We start from the raw sequence: 16824 nt of genomic DNA, 5'->3' as shown, positions 1-16824 counted from the left end.
TTTAAAGGATTGGGATGAGTTCTTGTTAGGTTTTAATGGCTCAACGGTATGGCAGAAAGAATTTATAGGCAATTTCGAACTAGGCCTTTTTACCGACGCTTCAGGTTCTATAGGCTTTGGGGCCTTCCTGGCAGGTCATTGGTGTGCTTCAAAGTGGCATACATCTTGGAGGATTCCTGAAATTTCACATAACCTAGTCTTGTTAGAATTATTCCTAGTAGTGGTGGCGGTAGTTATTTGGTGTGATTTGTTTAGAAATCGGAGAGTTTTAATTCACACAGATAATAAAGGTGTCCTCTTCGCGATTAATTGTTTATCTTCTAAGTCTGATTTTGTAATCAAATTGCTTCGTTTCTTAGTTCTCCATTGTATGAAATATAATATTTGGCTTAAGGCTAAACATTTACCAGGTGTAAGCAATAGCATTGCAGACTCGTTATCTCGTCTTCAGTTTTCCAGGTTCCACGACTTGGCTCCGGAGGCAGACCCAATTGGCTCCCAATGCCCGGAATTCCTCTGGGGCTTGATTTGGGATTAATCTCTGCCAATTTAGTGTTGAAAATATTTTTATTGAAACATTTCAAGTGAAAACAATAAAACAGTAACCATCATGAGGCAAATGCAAGCCGGAACAGTAACAGGAGTACATTTATGGGGGGCCGGCTAATGACTATCGGCCACAGCCGGTCCCTGATGGGAAGCTTGGAGAGTAGGGAAGACGGCCTGCTCTCCGATCCACGAGGCCACAGTAGTGAGAAATACTCATGGGTTACTACATGAGACAATGTTTAATCAATAACATAAAGAAGATAGAAAGAGAGAGAGAAGAGGAAAGGGAAGAGAGGAGCAATATAAAGAGGAACAAAGTGGTAGAGGGGAAAGCTAAATAGCAAGAGAGGAGAGGGGAGGTAAGGGGGGGAGGGGTAAGGGGGGTAGGGAAGAGAGAGCCCAGGGTCTCTTTTTAAAAGTAAATAACACTCAGTAGTGGAAGCACCACATGGGTGTGGACTGAAAACTTCCATGCATAATTTAAGGTTGAATATATTTTTATTGTATGCCAGACAGGGTAAAATAACACATTTGTAAACAGGCAACTACATCACAGACGTCGCCCTTGACATCAACTAAGGCACATCAATATAAACAGGACAACAGGGGGGGGATTAGAGGTAGTGGGTACAGCAAGGAAAAAAAAGAGGGGGGGGGAGAGAAAGCCAGTACGAATAGAGAAAGAGAGAAAGTAGGGTGGGGAGAAACAAGGGGGAGCACAGCAATCGCATTTATCAGAACGAATACGTGCAGGACATGCACCATTGTTATTCACGTATGTTACATCAGGAATGTTCACCCCAGAGGCAGAGGTAATCAAGGAGCGGCCGCTAATGTCACCAGCGGTCCACATAACGACACCATCCCCCACCCAATCTTGGCAGGAAGTTTGCTTAGGAGATCTTGAGATTGTTGAGAAATAATTCCGTCTGAGAATGGTGTCGCCAAATGGACCACAACATGGTAAACCTATCGTATGCATCGTCCGCCTTCGCCTGCAATTCCTCCATGAGCATAGTGTCATTAAGGATATCCACCCACGCTGAGATAGGGGGGGTGGAGTCCTTTTTCCAGTATAGGGAGATGGTATGACGAGCTGCTGAGAGAAAGAATCTCAGAAGACTACATTTCTGAGACCGGATCGACCCAGGTAGAATGGATAAAAGTGCAGACAGAGGCGATGGAGGCAACGAAGCCTGGTACATATCATTATGAATCGCAAAAATCTTATCCCAAAAAGGACGAATCCTATCACACTCCCACCAAATATGAATGTATGATCCCTGTGCTCCGCGACAGTGCCAACACACGTCAGTGGTTGACGGAAACATCCTGTGTACCGAGACCGGGACCCTGTACCACCTCGAAAGCAGTTTGTAGTTCTTCTCCTGGGAAAATCCTGACCTGGAGGATTGATGTGTGTGGATAAAGGAGGTAGACCACTTTGTGGGGGAGATCTCTAAGTGTAGGTCTCTAGACCATTTACTTGTGTATGTAGGGAGAGCATCATATAATCGAGTTTGGATATCTTTATAGATTAACGATAGAGTGTGTCTAGGGGTTTGAGCCAGGTTGCAGAGGTCCTCAAATAGCGTAAGTGGTCTGTGTGTTTTACCGGAGAGGTGAAGGTCCCTGCAAATCTGGGTTAGCGAAATTGTAGTGAGCCAGTCCGTCGTGATATTGGTCTGGGGATCTGGAGGGGGGCGGAAATGTCCAGTGGTAGGGTGAACAAACTGATTGGCTGTGGGCCAGTGTTCACGGGTATAGTTCCCACAGTGCAGCTTAGCAGCAAGGGTTGGGAGGGCCAGATTGTCAAATAAGGGGGTTAACGGTCCAGGATCCGTGGACAGAGCGTAAGGGACAGCTTTAATATACCACAATGTGAGAGCTGCCCTCGTCTGAGGGGAGATCCCCTGCATCACCCGAAACCCGGTATGATGCCCCCATAGTAGGGCCCGTAGGTCCACCGGGGCCATGTCCTGTTCAATTAAAGTGGAGGGTTTAATACGAGGTCTCGGAAACCAGTCCAAGAGTCGGGATAGTATCGCGGATGTGTGGTACAATCGGAAATCCGGGAGGCCTGCACCTCCCCTAAGTTTGGGGGCACATAAAACCTTGTGTTTAAGTCTAGAAGGATGGTGTTGCCACACAAACGTGCCCACCATAGCTCGCAAAGCCAGGAAGAAGGACGTCGGTAGAAGGATGGGAAGGGTTTGGAACAGATATAATGCCTTCGGAAGGATATCCATTTTAATAACACTCATTCTCCCCCACCAAGAGAGCTTGAGATTGTGCCAATTCTCAAGAGAGCGCTTAATGGAAGTCAGCAATGGGCTAAAATTAAGAGCGTACACGTCATGGAAGTTAGTAGGGATCTCCGTACCGAGGTATTTGATCGAGCGAGGTTGCCATTTAAAGGAGAATCGTTGTTGGACGAATTTTAGGTCAGTCGGCGAAAGTGACACATTTAAAGCTTCCGTTTTGTTCAGATTCAGTTTGAAATTACTATGAGCCCCAAACCGATCAAGCTCCTCGAGTATGGCAGGGAGGCTAAGACGGGGTCGAGTGACATATAAGAGTAAATCATCTGCGTAGAGAGACAGCTTACGGGGAGCTGAAGGGGTGTTGATCCCATGAATAGAGTGATTGTTTCTAATGGCTTGAGCCAAATGTTCGACAGTAATCGCGAACAGAAGTGGCGATAGGGGGCACCCTTGTCTGGTGCCGTTCTGGATCCCGAAAACCTCAGACGATTCCCCGTTAGCTAGGACCCTGGCAGAAGGGTTCTTGTAAAGAGCCATTATTTTAGTGAGCATACGTGGACCTAAACCTATTTGCTGTAGGGAGGCCTGGAGAAACGACCAGTTCACCCGATCGAACGCCTTTCGGCATCGCAAGCCAAAAGACAAGTAGGGATGTTGTGGAGTTTGGCGTATGAGATAAGGTGTAGGGTTTTAGTGGTATTGTCCCTGGCCTCTCGGCCTGGGACAAAGCCCACTTGGTCACTGTGAATGATAGAGGGGAGCAGGGGAGCCAGGCGTGTTGCCAAAATTTTAGAATAAAGCTTGAGGTCAACGTTTAATAGGGATATAGGTCTATAATTTCCGCAGTGTGCTTGATCCTTACCCGGTTTGGGTATGACCACTATTTGAGCTTGAAGAATCTGTGGGGAAAGGGGATGCGTGTCATCTATCTCCTCGAATGTCTTGGCCATGAGTGGGGCAAGTTGGTGAGCGAATTTCTTATAAAATAACGGGGAGTATCCATCGGGACCAGGGCTTTTACCAGTCTTCAGACCTTTAATCGCTACTAAGAAGTCAGTCGTAGTTAGCGGCAACTCTAAGTCAGCGCTATCAGTTAAAGAAATGGTGGGTAGAGCCGTATCTTGAATATATTGCTTCAAATCGGACGACGAGGTGGAGGAGCTAGAGGTACTCGGGGAGGGGAGATTGTATAGGGAGGAATAGAAGTCCCTGAATTCCGAAACAATCTCGGAATTCCGGAACCTCTTCTGTTGGCCAGAGGAGAAGAGGTAGGGGATGTTTTGCCTCCGTTGTCTAGGGTGGATAACGCGTGCGAGGTGCTTTCCACATTTGTTTGCCTGCGAGTAGTGGGTATGGCGGCCTTTATGATACGCGTTCAGCGATCTTGCCGAGAAGATCTGAAGCAGGTCCCGACGCGCGTTAGATAGTTCCGTCAGAGTCCGCGAGTCTAGAGTGCGTTTATATGAGGCTTCCAGGGAAGCTATCCGGGAGAAAAGTTGACGTATGTCCTCCGTACGCGCTCGTTTCAACCTAGAGCCGTGCTTTATAAAAATACCGCGAATGACGCATTTCAGGGCCTCCCATTTGGTCATGTTGCTAGTCTCATCGTGGGCATGATCATTAGTGAAATCCGTAATTGCTTGAGACACTTCTGAAATGCAATGGGTATCTGTCAGCAAGTTGTTGTTCAACCTCCACGCACCTCGACGAGGGCAGCTAGCAAAATTCCCGAGGGTCAAGTGTACCGGAGCGTGATCCGACCACAGTCGTACCCCTATCTCACAGTGAGGGGCAAAGTCCAGAAGGTTTTGGCTGAGGAGTATGTAATCTATCCTACTATAAGAGTTATGTGCAGGGGAATAATAGGTGTAATCCCTGTCAGAAGGGTGTAGTAGTCTCCAGGCATCTACCAATGTCATGTCCGCTAGGGTGGCCCTGAGCTTGGACAACGAGGTGGGTGACAGGTGGGACTTACCCGCGGAGGAGTCGAGTCTCGGCACAAGAGGGACATTCAAATCGCCTCCTAGGATCAGATTAGTGGTCCCAAAAGATTTGAGGCGGGCGGTCACGGAGCACAGGAATTGGAGTTGATTCTGATTGGGGAGATAAACATTGGCAATAGTTAATACATTTTCAGAGCATTGTAATTTCAAAAATAAAAACCTTCCATTAGGGTCTATGTCGCTTGCAAGCACGTGCGGAGTAAAGGAGTGATGAAAAGCCACTGAGACCCCTCTGGAGCAGGCAAGGGGGTTCGTGCTGTGAAACCATGATGTGTAATGTCTATCTGGAATAGACGGCACCTTATCAGTCCTAAAGTGGGTCTCCTGTAATAATAGAACTTTCGAGCCGGCCTTGTGAAAGTGATGTAAAATCTGCCTGCGCTTTTCAGGAGTGTTAAATCCTCTACAATTAAGAGAGGAAAACTTAATATCTAGCCCAACAGCCATGGTGCGAGAGGGTAGGCGGCATGATCCGTGGGGCCAATAAATGCAAATAAACAGGAAAGTGTGCAGATGTGCTGTGCAGCAGGGATGAGGAAGAGAAGGGAAGAGGGGGAGGTCAAGAAAGGAGAAGGGAAAAGAAGGTCAAAGCGCTGAAGTAGGACAGTGTGCAGATGAATCCCTAGAATGGCTAGGGGTATGTAATGCAGGTAAGAGTGGGAACAAGAGTCCTGTAACAGCATGAGAGATTGTTCGCTAAAAAGCTGACGATGTAGAGTTATAAGGAGAGTGCTCCCTCTAGTGTCCATGTGGGGGTAGAAGTGATAGACACTACAAGAAAAAAAAAGGCTAAAGAATATATCAGAAACAAAGTCACTAAAGACTCTGTACACCCTATCGTGGGGGAACGTGGGCAATATGAACTCAGGGGCTCCGCCCCAACTGTAATAAACTGTAAAACATGATGAACTGATGGACAGCACACAGCGCCTAGAGATACAAAGGTCATATAGTGTGCGCCAATTAAAACAGGTAGCGAAGCAAGAGGGCAGACAACTGTCTGCAAATGTTTAAAAGGCACACTACATCAAACTAGAAGATCAGAGCAAGTGGACTTAGCATAGATATATGTAATCAGAACAGTACCCTAAGAGAAAGAAAAATTGCATACTACAGTTAAGGCAAGTAAGGTATTATGCTAATCCACATTACCATCTCCCCGTCCCCTCCCCCAGCCCCCCACAACATAATATAATATAACACAAACCCACAATAAACAGGGTACAACATGGGAGGGGGGGGCCCACAGAGTCAGTAGCAAAGGGGGAGAGCGGCAGGGGGTGATCCGCAAAAAAAAGGGGGGGAGGGGGGGAGGAAGGAAAATACAAAAGTGCCAATATGACATGGTGTGAAGCGTCAACAGGGGTAAGCAGGAGAATGAGCGAGTGGATAACACTCAGGCCACGAGGTGGTAAGGGACAACCTGAGGGCCAGGAGTCCAGTAAGGCAGTGGTAAAAACGTAGAAGTCAGACACCCACTTTCCAGTGGGACGCAATGTGTTCATCCTGGAGGGGATTTGGTGGTGCGGGAGCGGGACCTCTTCTTCTTGGTTTGCGTCACCCAGGCAGAGGTGCTGGGTAGGCCAGGGGTAAAGGCAGTCAGGGGCCAGTCCGGGATCCTGATTTGAGGTAATTCAAAAGTGCCAAGGAAGTTGGGCAGGTCCCCTAGCGTGCGGAAGGTGGCAGATTTACCATCATGGGAAGCAAAAAGATGAAACGGGAACCCCCAATGATATTTAATCTGTTTAGCATGTAGAGCGTCTGTGACCGGCTTCAGGGCCTTCCTCATCAGCAACGTTTGCTTTGAGAGATCCGTCAGGAGCATAACAGGTGTGCTATTAAACAGGATGGAATCTTGTGCACGCGCAGCTTGCATTATTTCAGCTCTGACATTAAAGAAATGGACGCGGCAAATGACGTCTCTGGGGTGAGCCGGGTTAGGATTGCGAGGGCCAAGAGATCTATGAATTCTATCGATCTCAATCGGCGATTCTTTAGGTTTATTCAGCAATTGGTTAAACATGGTGGTGGCCGCTGATAACAGATCTTTGTTTTCAATCGCTTCAGGGATACCGCGGATGCGAATATTGTTGCGGCGACTTCTATTCTCCTGGTCGTCGAGACCATAGAATAAGTGCTGGATCTGATTAGTATGTTGCTGTAGGATATGATCATGTTCCCTGAGTCTGTTTGCAGATTCCTCAGCATGGAGCTCAATGTCCTCAAAGCGTTGACCAATGTCCTGACGCAGGTCCTTAAGCTCCCTCTTATATGTCCTCTCTAGTCTGTTGATATATGCCTCAATGTCACCTTTAGTGGGGAGAGCTTTAATGTAGCTCTCCATGTCCCAGCCTCTGCTCTGCTTGCCAGAGGCTGGAGAAGGGCTCCTGGAGGGTGCTGGGCTCTCTGGGCTCCCATCATGCAGCGTGGGGCACCCGGGGGAGGATGGGGGTGAAGGGGACCGGGAGGCCTGTACCTTAGAGGCAGTATGAGCTGCCTGTGCCGCCGCCGAGCGGGTCGCCACCATCTTGGATTCTGGCGCGGCCTTGCAGTTCGGCCCTCTCGCGGGGAAAAAACTGTTGATGTCTCCCGGTTTTTGGGACCCCGAGGTGTGGGGGGTGTGTGGGGCTCCTCTCCTGCTCATGGGGATGTTCGGGGAAGCACGGGACAGCGGCGCTGTGTGCCGTTGGGATCGGTGGAGCGGGAGCTGAGCTCTCACACGTCCTTCTCCTCAATGCGCTTGGCCACGCCCCCATCTCTGCCAATTTAAAGAACTCCATTTCACTGAGAACATGGGAGGACTATCTGCGAGCATGGTCGAGATGGGATAATTTCTGCTCTACATACAATTTAAGTATTGCCAGTTGTAATGCTTACACAGCACTGTATTTTGTTACTTTTTTAATCCATTCTAACCTTAGTGCAGCTTCTATACATAAAATTTTGGCTGGTGTTTCCTTTTTTCTAAAATTTTTTGACCTTCCGGCTTTGTCTACTTTCTATACAGTACGTCAGGTATTGAAAGGTTTTAGGCGTTCCCATTTGGTTAGAGATAGTAGGAGACCCATTTCTATTGATATTTTGGTTAAATTAATTCAGACTTTGTCTTCAGTAAGCTTTTCCCCTTATGAAATTTTATTATTTAAAGCAGCTTTTTCTTTGGCATTTTTTGGCGCTTTACGGCTGGGTGAGTTTTCCGCCTCAAATAAGTCAGCATGCGCTATCCTGTTAGATAGTGATGTGATTGTTTCTTCGGATTCAATCACTATATGCATTAGAAGATCAAAAACCGATCAGGTTGGGAAGGGACGCATGATTAAGTTGGGTCGGGCATGGTATATTCCTATCTGCCCGGTCCAAAATAATTCAAATTTTATCTCCTTTAGACCTTTCTTTCACGGGTCATTTTTTATTCACAATGACCTGTCTCCTCTTACTCGTTATCAATTTTCTTCTGTCCTTTCTTCTTGTCTAAAAATCCTTGGTTTGTCAGGCTTTTATTTCTCATCTCACTCCTTCAGGATAGGGGCTGCCACTGCTGCTAACTCTATGGGTTTTTCTTCTGAGGAGGTTCAGAGGTTGGGTCGTTGGGACAGTTTTAGATATAAGTCTTACATTTGACCTGAGTTAGTTACTAATTCATTTTCTTTTCAGATTTTCCTAGGTTCAAAGTCTGGATTATAGGCCATTCATTTATTCACTGGGCCTACAAAAGAGCCGAAGCAAGGAATTTCGAAAAGACTTTGGGTTCTAAGGTTCATGCTTTGCAAATCTTTTGGCATGGTGTTAGGGGGTTACGTTGGAAAGATGTAAGAAATGAATTAATTTATTTAAATAATGTTTGGCCCAGCCCGGATCTATTGATAATACACGCTGGGGCAAATGATATTGGTAAAGTTAAAACTTGGAATCTTTTATGTGAGATGAAACAGGATCTCTTTTCGTTTAAGGTCCTTTTTCCATCCGCAATTATCGCCTTTTCTGAGATGATTCCTAGGTTACTTTGGTCCCCCTCTAGCAATTTGTTTTATCTAGACAAGATTCGTAGACGTTTAAATAGGACCATTCATAATTTTTTGGTTTCTTCCAATGACTTATCCTATCGCCACATCGAGTTGGAAGGTTTTATTTCAGGTCTCTATAGATCAGACTTGGTACATTTGTCGGACATAGGTCTGGACATTTTCAATGTAGGTTTGCAGAATATGATAGAGAAATCCACGGTGTTGGGGGGGCCTCAGCGTTTTGTTTCACAATTGGCTTCGGCCGGTGGGGTTTGTCTTCCAGTATAAGTCTGGAAGGACATGGTGATTGAGATCTGGTATTGGATCATTTTGTTAATTTTAAATTTAATTCTATGCTGAAAGCTGATTTTTTAGTTAATGTGAATGTAGCTAATTTGGGTTACCCCTTGAATAAACACCGTGGCCATTTATGACCAATCAAATATACTGTGTGTCAGTTTAGTTTATTTATTATTAGCTACTCTGTACTGTCCCATGTTGGGTCCCTGGCATTAACTGGGGGCCCGCATGGGACAGGGCAGAGGGCTCTTTGCCTGTGCCTTTTCTTTCCTTTCTCTCAGCAGGGCTATTGGTGCAATATCCCTTAGCAACAAGCCGTCATTGGAGGAATTTGGCGGGCTGTTTCTTCGCGCCTGTAACTGCTTATATATGCCGGATGCTACCTCAGCTTCACAGCCACCTGAAGAGGACAAGTATGCGCTCCCACCCTCCCTCCCTATTTTCATTATTGTTTAGTCACGGTGCTATTCAGTGCAGGTTCGTCTTCCAGTATAAGTCTGGAAGGACATGGTGATTGAGATCTGGTATTGGATCATTTTGTTAATTTTACATTTAATTCTATGCTGAAAGCTGATTTTTTTAGTTAAAGCGGGAGTCCGCGTTTTTTTTTTTTTTAAGCCAGCAGCTACAAATACTGCAGCTGCTGACTTTTAAAATAGTGACACTTACCTGTCCAGCGCTCCCGCGATGTCGGCACCCGAAGCCGATCTCTAGATCGTCTTGTCGGGTGCTGCCGCCGCCATCTTGGGTATGGGAATCAGGAAATGGAGCTTTTCGGCTTCATTTCCCAGTTCCCTACTGCGCATGCGCGAATCGCGCTGCGCAATAAGGATGGTCCCTGCTGCCTCTGGGATCTGTGTGTTTCCCAGCAGGCAGCGGGGCACTTGCGGAAAGGGGCGGGCACTTGCGGAAAGGGGCGTAATCTACGCCCCTTTCCGCAGAGAGCTATCCCGGAAGTGGGTGCAGAATACCTGTACTGTACAGGTATCTGCACCCCCCTCCCCCCTGAAAGGTGCCAATTGTGGCGCCGGAGGGGGGGAGGGTTCCGATGAGCGGAGGTCCACTTTAGGGTGGACCTCCGCTTTAATGTGAATGTAGCTAATTTGGGTTACCCCTTGAATAAACACCGTGGCCATTTATGACCAATCAAATATACTGTGTGTCAGTTTTGTTTATTTATTATTAGCTACTCTGTACTGTCCCATGTTTTTCGTTCTTACCTCCCTTCATGCAGACACGACAGTCCAAATTACTACAGTGACGAGTGTTGTGGAGAAACCCCTCTGTGTCCATGAATATGACCAAAATATGCGAGGGGCGGACCTCAGCGACCAGTTGTTGGCGCTGTATCTAGTTGCCCGTAAGGCCAGACGCTGGTACTAAAGTGTCTGTTTACTTATTTCAATTGGCTTTGCTGAATGCTCATGTGCTATACAGAGCTTCAGGCGGGACTTTATCCTTTCTTATATTCCAGAAAGAGATTATCACAGACCTCCTGTATCCAGACGGTTCTGCACCTCACCATTCCCAACCAAATGCAGTAAGCCGGCTGCATGAGAGGCATTTTCCGTATGTCCTCGAGAGTACCCCTACACAACGAGTCCCCCAAAGAAGATGTCGTGTCTGTATCAAGGGCAGATATAGGCATGACACCTGTTATTATTGTCCACTCTGTCTTGACAATCCTGGTCTTTGCATTGGTGAATGTTTTGAACGCTACCACACACTAGTGAAGTTTTAGCGTAAGGTACAGCATTTCACACACTAGGACACACTAGGACACACTTACACAGGGTCTCCCAAATGCCATCGCATTTTGAGAGACCCGAACCGTTACAGTTGTTACAATTACAGTTACAAACAAAAGTGTAAAAAAAAAAAAAAAACACAAAAAAATATAAAATGTAAAAACCAAAAATAGTTTTCGTTTTATTGTTCTCTCTGTCTCTTCTCTCTCTATTGTTGCTCTTTTTTACTGTATTCTATTCTACAATGTTTTATTATGTTTTATCATGCTTGCTTTTCAGGTATGTAATTTTTTTTATACTTTACTGTTTACTGTGTTTTATTGTTAATCATTTTTTTGTTTTCAGGTGCGCCATTCAGCTGCAGCGTGGATTCTTTTATCTTGACAGCAACAGCGTTTGCTCCCACGATACATAAAGCTGTGACTCCAGTGCTGTAGGAGTTGATTTCACCACCACAGTTAAAAAAAAAAAAAAAAGAGCATAAATGCGGAAGCATGGGGGCAGCAGGGGTGGAGGAGCGATGTGGCTCCAATGCCGCGTACATACGTTCGAAATTCCGACGGAGGCTTGCCCGTGGAAAAGTCCAACTGTGTGTACGCGGCATAACTTTTTTGCTGGAGGATATATATATTTTAAGCACAGGTTGCATTAAAAAATGTTTTATTTTTTACTATGGTTTTTTTTGGTATTTGCTTTGCAGGTATGGTATGGTAAGGTCTTACTGTTATACTTTAATGTTACTTTGTTTTAATGTTAACCATAATTTGCTTAGCAGGTACGCCATTCAGTTGCAGCACACATTTATTTATCTTGACAGCAAAAGCGTTTGCTCCTATGATACATAAAGCCGTGACTCCAACTCCAAAGTTTACAATATATGTCCAACAAGGACCAGCAACATACTGGTATGTTGCTGGACTTTGAATGGTTATACCAGAATGATGCCTGCGGGTTTAGGTATCATCTTGCTATCATTCTTTTCAGCCAGTGATCGGCTTTCATGTAAAAGCAATCCTAGCGGCTAATTAGCCTCCAGACTGCTTTTACAAGCAGTGGGATGGAATGCCCCCCTCCCGGATATAAACAGTGCCATTGGGAAATTGGGAAAGCATTTTATCACACCGAACGGTGTGGTCAGATGCTTTGAGGGTAGAGGAAAGATCTAGGGTATAATAGACTCCATTTTTTTTTTTTTAAAGTACCTGTCACTACCTATTGCTATCATGGGGGATATTTACATTCCCTAAGATAAAAATAAAAATGATTAAAAAAAATTAAAATTGAAGGAACAGTTTAAAAATAAAATAAAAAAGCAAAATAAATAATAATAAAAAAGCACCCCTGTCCCCCTTGCTCTTGCGCAAAGGCGAACGCAAGCGTCGGTCTGGCATCATATGTAAACAGCAATTGCACCACGCATGTGAGATATCACCGAAAAGGTCAGATCGAGGGCAGTAATTTTAGCAGTAGACCTCCTCTGTAAATCTAATGTGGTAACCTGTAAAAGCTTTTAAAGGCTTTTTAGTACTCAATTTTAAAGCATGTCGTGTTTGGTATCCATGTACTCGGCCTAAGATCATCTTTTTTATTTCGTCCAAAATTTGAGCGATATAGTGTGTTTTAGTGCAAAAATGCATTTAAAAACATTGCTGCACAAATACTGTGTGGGAAAAAAATGCAACACCCACCATTTTAATCTGTAGGGCCTTTGCTTTGAAAAAATATATAATGTTTGGGGGTTCGACGTAATTTTCTTGCAAAAAAAATGTTTTCATGTAAACAAAAAGTGTCAGAAAGAGCTTTGTCTTCAAGTGGTTAAAAGAGTGGGTGATGTGTGACATAAGCTTCTAAATGTTGTGCATAAAGTGCCAGGACAGTTCATACCCCCCCCCCCAAATGACCCATTTTGTAAAGTAGACACCCCAAGCTATTTGCTAAGAGGCATGTCGAGTCCATGGAATATTTTATATTTTGACACAAGTTGCAGGAAAAAAATATTATTTTTTTTTGCACAAAGTTGTCACTAAATGATATATTGCTCAAACATGCCATGGGCATATGTGAAATTACACCCCAAAATACATTCTGTTGCTTCTCCTGAGTATGAGGATACCACATGTGTGGGACTTTTTGGGAGCCTAGCCGCATACAGGGCCCCAAAAACCAATCACCGCCTTCAGGCTTTCTAAGGGTGTACATTTTTTATTTCACTCCTCACTGCCAACCACAGTTTCAGAGGCCATGGAATGCCCAGATGGCACAACCCCCCCCCCCCCCCCAAATGACCTCATTTTGGAACGTAGACACCCCAAGCTATTTGCTGAGAGGTATGGTGAGTATTTTGCAATTCTCGCTTTTTGTCACAAAGGTGTCCGTTTATGAAGCAGTGATCCAGAGGATCGCTGCTGATCACAGCCCATAAACAGTTTATGAACCAAAGATAATCGGGGGGGGAGAAGTATTTGAACTTGTTCTCCCACCGATTATCTCCGCACACTGAGAATACTCATTGAATGACACAGTAACAGTCAGTTTATGAAGCTGGGATCACTGGCGATCTGTGTCAGAATTCACACTCCCCGATTCACCAGCTCAGAGGTGGAGAACCGGGGAGTGAAGAGGGAGTGTGGGGGGATCTGAGGGGGAAAGAGGAAGATAATTAACTTCCTAATGCCTCGTTCAGACCCCCCCAACACTGTAACCATGTCCCCCTGTCATATGTATATATATATATATATATATGTGTGTATATATATATATATATATATATATATATATGTGTATATATATATATATATATGTATATATATATATATATAATGTGTGTGTATATACATGTATATATAATGTCTGTGTGTGTATAAATGTATATATTATGTAGGGGGACTCTTTATTTTACTAACATTAATCACACCGTGTGTCAGTGTATTGAGCTGTGATAATTTATCACTGCTTAATAAATTGACATCTCTATGGATTGGTGAATTTCTAGTACTGTAATCTCGTAAAGTCTCACGAGATTCCAGTATTAGGGGCCGTTCTCCAGTGTTAGAAGCGTTTGTAGATCACTTCACTCCTCCAAGGGTGAAGCAATCTACTCCGCTTTATAAACTGGCATACAGAGGAGAAAGATCTCCTCTGTGAATGCCGGAGAATGAAGCAGTGAATAGATTTCACTGCTTCATAAAAGGACACCAAAGTTTTGAAATTTGAAAAAAAGAAAAAAAACGTTTTTTTTCTTTACTTTCTTCATTTTCAAAAACAAACGAGAGCTGTAAAATACTCACTATGAGTGCTCATGCACACGGGCGTTTTAAAAAACTGGCTGCAAACCTAGCTCTGACACCTGGAAAAATCGGCGTTAAAAACTCGATTTTTACCGCATTTTGCATTGGCGTTTTTTAGCGTTAGCGTTAAGTAGCGTTTCCCAAATTTCCCACAATGCCATAGAAAAAAAAAGAAAATAGGTTACGCGTTTATGCGCGTTTTTGCTCGTTTGTGCGCGTTTTTCCACGATTCGCATTTTTACAGCTCTAGCTTCACGCCACGGAACGCACTGGTCCTGTTTTTTTTTTACAGCTTAACCACTTAAGGTCCGCTGCATGGCAATGTACGTCGGTGCAATGACACCGACAGGCACAAGCACGTACATGTACGTGCTCGCCTTCCAGCGGGTGGGGGGGTCCGATCGGATCCCCTCCCGCTGGATGCGGCGGTCCGTTTCGCTGCAGGAGCAATCCGGCATGAGGGGATGGCCATTGGTTTCTGGCCATCCCCTCTCGATCGCTCCTGGCGAATGAGAAGCTTCCCCCGCCTGTGTATAGTAAACACAGGCAGGGGGGAAGTGATGTCATTCTCCTCGGGGCGGTCTTTTTGACCGGACTACGAGGAGAACACTGAAAGTAAGTTTGCACCAACACTACACTGACATGTAGGCACACATACGGGGTCCCGTACGTGGCTAGGCTCCCAAAAAGTCCCCCACATGTGGTATCCCCGTACTCACGAGAAGCAGCAGAATTAATTTTGGGGTGTAATTTGACTTATGCCCATAGCATGTGTGAGCAATATATCATTTAGTAACAACTTTGTGCAAAAAAATAATAAATTGTAATATTCCTACAACTTGTGGCAAAATATAAAATATTCCACGGACTCAACATGCCTCACAGAAAATAGCTTGGGGTGTCTACTTTCCAAAATGGGGTCATTTGGGGGGGTTTTGTGTTATTTTGGCATTTTATAGCTTTCGAAACTGTGATAGGTAGTGAGGAGTGAAATCAAAAATTTGCACCTTTAGAAATCCTGAAGGCAGTGATTGGTTTTCGGGGTGCCATACGCGGCTAGACTCCCAAAAGGTCCCACATATGTGGTATCCCCGTACTCAGGAGAAGCAGCAGAATATATTTTGGGGTGCAATTCCACATATAACTATTGCATGTGTGAGCAATATATCATTTAGTGACAACTTTTTGTAAACTTTTTTTTTTTGTGTCATTATTCAATCACTTGGGACAAAAAAAAAATATTCAATGGGCTCAACATGCCCCTCAGCAATTTCCTTGGGGTGTCTACTTTCCAAAATGGGGTAATTTGGGGGGTTTGTACTGCCCTGCCATTTTAGCACCTCAAGAAATGAGATAGGCAGTCATAAATTAAAAGCTGTGTAAATTCCAGAAAATGTACTCTAGTTTGTAGACGCTATAACTTTTGCGCAAACCAATAAATATACGCTTATTGACATTTTTTTTACTAAAGACATGTGGCTGAATAAATTTTGCCCTAAATGTATGACTAAAATTGAGTTTATTCGATTTTTCTTATAACAAAAAGTAGAAAATATATTTTTTTCTCGAATTTTTTGGTCTTTTTCCATTTATATTGCAAAAAATAAAAATCGCAGAGGCAATCAAATACCATCAAAAGAAAGCTCTATTTGTGGGAAGAAAAGGACGCAAATTTCGTTTGGGTACAACATTGCATGACCGCGCAATTACCAGTTAAAGCAGTGCAGTGCGAAATTGTAAAAAGACCTCTGGTCCTTAGGCTGAAAATTGGTCCGGGGCTGAAGTGGTTAAAAACGCCTATGCCATTTGCAGCTCAAAAACACCTAGGTGGGCATGAAGCCATAGACTAACATGGACAGCCATTTTTAAGCTGCAAAAAAAGCTCAAATAAGCGGCTGTAAAAACGTCCGTGTGCATGAGGCCTGACGCTCAACACATAGCTTAGGATGTCTACTTTGCAAAATGGGTTCATTTGGGGGGGTTTTGTGCTATTTTGGCATTTTATGGCCTTCAAAACTGTGATAGGTAGTGAGGAGTGAATAAAAAATTTGCACCCTTAGAAATCCTGAAGGCAGTGATTGGTTTTCGGGGCCCCGTACGTGGCTAGACTCCCAAAAAGTCCCACATATGTGGTATCCTTGTACTCAGGAGAAGCAGCAGAATATATTTTGGGGTGCATTTCCACATATAATCATAGCATGTGTGAGCAATAATAGGATTTTTTGTACTCACCATAAAATCATTTTCTCTGTAATTCACCGACCTCCTCTCTTAGCCATTGGGTTGTTATGCCCTATTACTAGGAGATACTAGGCATTAGTTGTAATACAAGACTCAGAACTCCACTATGCACTTTTATAAAAATCAAAATTCACTATGCGCTTTTAGATAGATTTTTATCTCCACTATGCACTTTCATATAAAAATTGATCTCCACTATACACTTTCATATAAAAATTGATCTCCACTATACACTTTTATATAAAAATCGATCTCCACTATGCACTTTTAGATAAAAATTGATCTGCACTATGCACTTTTAGATAAAAATCTATCTCCACTATGCACTTTTATATAAAAATTGATTTCCACTATACACTTTTATATAAAATTGATCTCCAATATGCACTTTTATATAAAATTCGATCTCCACTATGCGTTTTTATATA

The sequence above is a fragment of the Lithobates pipiens genome, unplaced genomic scaffold, assembly GCF_037356315.1.
Source record: "Lithobates pipiens isolate NorthernLeopardFrog02 unplaced genomic scaffold, aLitPip1_a1.2 Scaffold_3, whole genome shotgun sequence".
Lineage (NCBI taxonomy): Eukaryota > Metazoa > Chordata > Amphibia > Anura > Ranidae > Lithobates > Lithobates pipiens.
The sequence above is the reverse complement of the archived record's forward strand: the minus strand, read 5'-3'. Positions refer to the sequence as shown.